The following is a 6,000-nucleotide window of genomic DNA, read 5'->3' as shown; positions in this document are numbered from 1 at the left end:
CTTATTCTGACCCTCCTGCCTCCCTCCTATAAGGACCCTTGTGATTACACTGGGCCCACCAGATGTCCAGAGTAATCTCCCCATCTCAAGGTCCTTAACTTAATCACCTCTGCAAAGTTCCTTTCACCATGTAAGGTGACATATTCACAGGTTCCAGAGATTGGGCCATAGCCACCTTTAGGGGGCCATTAGTCAATCTACCAAACCTCTCACGAAGGGCAGACCAATAATTTTCTCATTTTAACGGAGAGAAAAACAAATTCTAGTTTTGTGTCCGTATATTTGATACTAAAACTCTTTTTAAAAAATCTTATAAATAAATCCATTAAAAAAATCCACCAAAACTTAGCCAGCTTTGACAAATAAAATCCCCTTTTCTAGACCTTCTGTACCTTTCTATATCCATTCAGGTTGTAACCTACACGTTCCTCTTTCTCATTATGGAAAAACCAGTCCGTTTACTTTAGGACAAAATTACTCTTTTTATTTTCTTAACAAAACACATCCTGCATACCTCAACTCCCGGAAACATTCCCCTGATTTTACTGAGCCACCATCTTCCCGGACCTCCACCCTCTTCTGTCTTTGCTATTACAAAGTGGGAGCCCTCGTCCTTCTCCTATGCTCCCATGAAATCTCCTCCCTCCTTAGGGACCTCCAGGCATCTGTGATTCCCTTCTTTTTCTTGTATCTTCAACTTCTTTAACTGTTCCTTCCCACAAGCACTTAAACGTGCTCAAGCCTCCGCTGTCTCCCAGACCCTCTCTTGACCAGGCCTTCCTCTCCACTTCCCTGTCTTGAAAGTGCAACCTCTACTCATATTTTCCCTCTCCATAGCTCCTGTTCACACCTTAAACCCACTGCCATACGAGTGCCTCTTCACCCATCACTCCACTGGTACGGCTCTCTCCAAGGTCACCAAAATCCTCCTGTTGCCACATCCAACCGATAACTTCCAACTTTGTATCACTTGATCCTACTGTAGCACTAGCCTGCTGACTATTCTTTCTCTGGAAATGTGTCTGTGGGACATTATGCTCTCCTGGTTTTCCTCCTATCTTTTGACTTCTCCTAGATGGCATCCATCTAATGAATTAGCCCTATTCTCCAACCAGTTGCCTATGTCAAAAGCCAGGTTTTCATCCTATATTCTATATTCTCCCCTACCATCTATAGCCTTCAAATCACCAACTACTGCCTTCTAGATATTTTTTTTTCCTAACTGATTCACTTTTTTTCCATGCCCCCTAGTTCAGGCCCCATTTCTCTTGCCAGAATGAAAATAGCCTCCCACTGGCCTCACTACCTCTAGTCTGGCCTTCTTCCCACCCACAGTGCATGCAGGATCAGAGTGACGTTTATAAGTCTGAAGCACAGATCTGAGCTGGTCACTCCATGGCTTAAAGTTTCAGTGTTCATTCCACCCAACCTACCCCCATCGCCTTCATGTTGAAATCCAGTCTCCTTAACACGGATGATAAGGATCTTCAAATATTAGAACTTTGTTTATCCTTCAGCCTTATCTAGTGCCAAGTTCCCTCCGCGTTCCTGCCATTTGCGACAACATGGATGGACCTGGAGGGTATTCAGGTATTCTACTAAGTGAAATAAGTCAGACGGAGAAAGACAAATACTGCATGTTCTCATTTATATATGCAGAATCTAAAAAAGATGAACTCACAGAAATAGAGAGTAGAATGATGGCTGCCAGGGGCTGCAGGTGGGGGAAATGGAGAGATGTTCATACTATATCTAATATACATATAATATATATAATGTACATATATCACATATGTAATGCTCATAGAGATGTACATATCTAATGTACAGCGTGGTGACTATAATTAGCAGAGAGTAGATCTTAAATGTTATCACCACACACATACACACAAAACCATAATTATGTGAGGGGGTGAAGATTTGAAGTAACCTTATCATGGTAGTCCTTTTGCAATACATACATGTATCTAATCACCATATTGTACACCTTAAACTTACATATGTTGTATGTCAATAATACTTCAGAAGTCGGGGAAAAAAAGAAATAACAAATTAAAAAAATAAAATTCGCCTCCGCAAGCTCTAAGTTGTATATACTGTATGTTCACTGCGCTTTCCTGCGTTGGGTGCTATTCACATGATTTTCTTTGAGCATTTACCCCCATTTTCAACTGGCTAAATCTTATTTATACTTCAAGTCTCACTCTTCTGTAATTGCTGTTTTTTTGTGTGCCTTTCCTGGACCACAGGCTCACTGAATGCAGGGGCCATGTATTGGCCCACTGTCTCATTCCCACGGCTTGTGCCCAGTAATTATGTGCTCTCAATATGTATTTGTTGAATAAACAAAGTTTTAATGAGATTCAGAGCAGGTTTTGTGGGTATGAGGGTGTGGGAAGGGTGAATGGGTGGAAAGAGCAGTTAAACAGGAGAGTTACAGAGTTCAGGCTTCAAAGGTGGAATCTTGGTGACTGCAGAGACCAGGATGGCGCTAACCAGGTGGTTGGTGAGTAGAGTGGAAGTGGAGGTCACTGGGGCAGAGAGTATGAGGGAACCATGACCTAACATATCAGATGAGTGGCACTTATGTTGCCCTGGAGAAGTCAGGCACAGGGTGGGGTGGGGAGGGAAGCTGTGAGTCAGGCTTCAAAGTCCTTTCACGAGTGGTGTGATTAAGGCAGGGAGGTGCCTTTTTCGATGGCCCAGCTTCAGCAGAAGACAGGAAGGGAAATGAACGTGATGGAAGCATTAACACAGGACCAATACGGACTCCAGGAGAATGATGACCCTCCTGTGTGACTCTGAGGTCTGTGGACATAGCATGGGAGACTGAGGGGCCCCTGTAGAGAGGGCTTCAAGGTGAAGAGGTCAAGGAATTTCCAAGAAAGAGGTCATGCCTCATAGACTATAAAGTATAGAGTATATTATATAATACATATATATTATATTAATAGAAAGGGCTTGGAGTCCAGTAGAAGGATTGAAAAGGTATCTCCCCAAGGGCAAATTCAAGTGCTCAGATGGTCAAGTCCTCAGATGACGCTGCTTCTTTCACTTTGGCTTCAGAATTTGTTACAAACTCCTTTTTCCAGAAACTTCTGCCATCTTGCTGCTATAATTCTCAGCTGCAGTGGACTTATCCCAGTTAAAAGATTAATCTGGAATCCTGCTCTGACCCTTAAATCAAAGGAATCCAAACCTTGCATGTGGGATTATCCACCCCCGTGCATTCTTTTATTCTGTGGGAAATTGGGTCCCTACTTGTTTTTGTGGAATGTCAGCACAATAAAGCCCACCTTTTGGGGGACTGCCGTTAAAAAGAAAACTCTTAAAAAAAAAATGCAGTGGGAGTAAACTCCTCATTGAACAAAGTTTCAAAATTAGATAAAACTTGCAGTCTGCTCACTGAAGAGGGCGAGGTGCCTCCCTTCCCTGGTAACTAGAGAGAAGCAGAGACAGCCTCAGGAACCAGCTTGCTCAGGGCTTGTCATCAGTTGATTTCTCTCTGAGCCTAGACAGCTATAGTTTTTCTAATAGCTTCTAATATGTTTGAGATCAATTGTCCTTGGTTGGAATGAACTTTACTTGTAATGTGTTATTATTTTACTTATATTTCATACTTTTTATTTAGGTTTTTCATATATATATTCACTGGCAAGATTATATATATTCACTGGCAGGAGTCACTGGTTTTCTTTGTGTGTGTGTTGCATTTATTGAGGTTTTGGTATCAAGGCTATAACCAGAATAAGAATAATCCTCCCCCATCCCACCGCCAACTTGTTAGAAATGGCGAATCACAGGCCCCACCCTCGACCAAGGGAATCAATATCTGCATTTCATCAAGATCCCCTGGTAATGCACGTGGACATTATTTTGAGAAGCTGTCCCAGGCCTTGACATTTACCGGAAACTGCTTCTTCCATAGTCTCATGGTAAGCAACCTGGCTCTCCTCCTTTCTAGCACCTCCTCCTTTCCAGCTCACTTGGCCTACGGTGCTGATTACACCATCCTTTCACCCATCATTCCTTAGATCCTGCTGCCACTTCCACAGAGTCTCTGCCCTCCCATGGCTCCCACCTCCTCCCCCATTTCCTCATTCCTTCCTATCCAGCTCGGAGGCAACAGTCAGCAATTATTATTATTACTTCCTTGTATATACTCTCGCCTTCCTTTCCCCTTTTTCTCTCCATGGAATTATCTAACAAAAATAACCCCGGCTGAATCCAAGTCTCCACCATCCTGCGCTGGCACCATCCCAGCAAATTGTGGCCTCTGAAAGACAGACTAATCCCGCTGACTGGCCCGTCTGTACACCTTCCCCTCTCCCCTCCAGCTTCCAACACCTCCACCTTGTCCACGCTCTAAGCTGATGACCTTGCTTGCTTCCCATTTCCCTGAGAAAAGAGAAGCCCTCAAAGGAAACGTCCACACGTTCTGCCACCTCATCCCCGGGGCTGCCTGTCCTCCGTCACTGTGAGGGAACGCTTGCCTTGCTGGTCTCCAAGGCCAGACCCGCCACTGTGCGCTGCAACCTTCTCTACTTGCTCACTCAAGGATAACTCTCCACAAAATGCTGCCCCACCCCAGTCATCATCAAATTTTCCCTCACTACTGAATCATTCCTCTCAACACGGAAGCTGGCTCTAACAGCTCCCATCCTCAAAACAAAACAAAATGAAATAAAACAAAAAATCTGTTTTGACTTCACTCTCCCTTCTGGCTGCTGCCCCATTTTTCTGCTCTCCTTTAGAACAAAGCTTCATGAAAAAATTGTCTGCACCCATGGTCTCTCATTCTAGAGCCCAATTCTCTCTACAGAGGTCTTTCTAGGTCTTATTCTTTCTAGAGACCACTCCTGTCAGGCTTTCCCACCCACTTCTGCTGAAACAGCTCTTCCCAAGGCCACTAGTTACCTCTGTGGCACTGACACCAATGACCAATCACCACTACTAATCTTACTTGAACTGTTAGCCACATTCAGAGCCATGGATCCATCCTCCATCCCTGATCTTCCCGCATGTGAACCTCTCCTGGATCTCCTCCGGCCACGCTGGCTCCTCTCAGCATCCTTTGCTGGTTCCTTGTCATCTCCCTGACCTCTCAGTGTTGAGGCCCAGGCTCACCCTTGGCCTTGTCTTTTATTAACCCTCTCTCCCTAAAGGATCTCCCTGAGTACTGTATTGAGATTTTACTTACTCTGAGGACTCCCCCAATTCTATCTCCAGTGCAGACCTCTTCCCCAAACCCCAGACTTCTACATCAAGCTCCCTCCTTGGGTGTCTCACAGGCAGCTCAACTTAATATGCCCCCAAATGTATTTCCAAGTTCCTCCCTTCATATCTGTTTCTGTTTAAGTCTTCCCCATTTCCCCAAATTGTATCTTCCAGTTGCTTGAGAAAACAAAAGACAAAGAAACACACACACAAAAACTTAGAAATCAGTAAAATCAGGCTTCCCTGGTGGCGCAGTGGTTAGGAATCTGCCTGCCAATGCAGGGGACACGGGTTCAAACCCTGGTCTGGGAAGATTCCACACGCTGTGGAGCAACTAAGCCCGTGCGCCACTACTACTGAGCCCACGTGCCACAACTACTGAAGCCCACGTGCCTAGAGCCTGTGCTCTGCAGCAAAAGCCACCACAATAAGAAGCCCATGCACCACAACAAAGAGTAGCCCCTGCTCGCCGCAACTAGAGAAAGCCTGTGCGCAGCAATGAAGACCCAGTGCAGCCAAAAATAAATAAACAAAAAAATTTTTTAAACGAATAAAATCTATCTTAAAAAAAAAAAAGAATTCAGCAAAGTCATGTCAGCTCCCCCTTTTAAATGTGTCTAGAACACGACTACTTCTTTAGTCTTCCACTGGGCTGAGTCTGTCTTCTTGTCACTGGACTATTTCCAAAGCCTTCCAACTGGTCTGGATGAAACTCTCAGGCCCTTCAGGCTGGACTTCACACCACAACCAGAGTAATTCTTTTGAAATGTCAGACCACATCCT

Source organism: Delphinus delphis, chromosome 7 (assembly GCF_949987515.2).
Source record: "Delphinus delphis chromosome 7, mDelDel1.2, whole genome shotgun sequence".
Lineage (NCBI taxonomy): Eukaryota > Metazoa > Chordata > Mammalia > Artiodactyla > Delphinidae > Delphinus > Delphinus delphis.
This window is presented reverse-complemented; position numbering follows the sequence as displayed.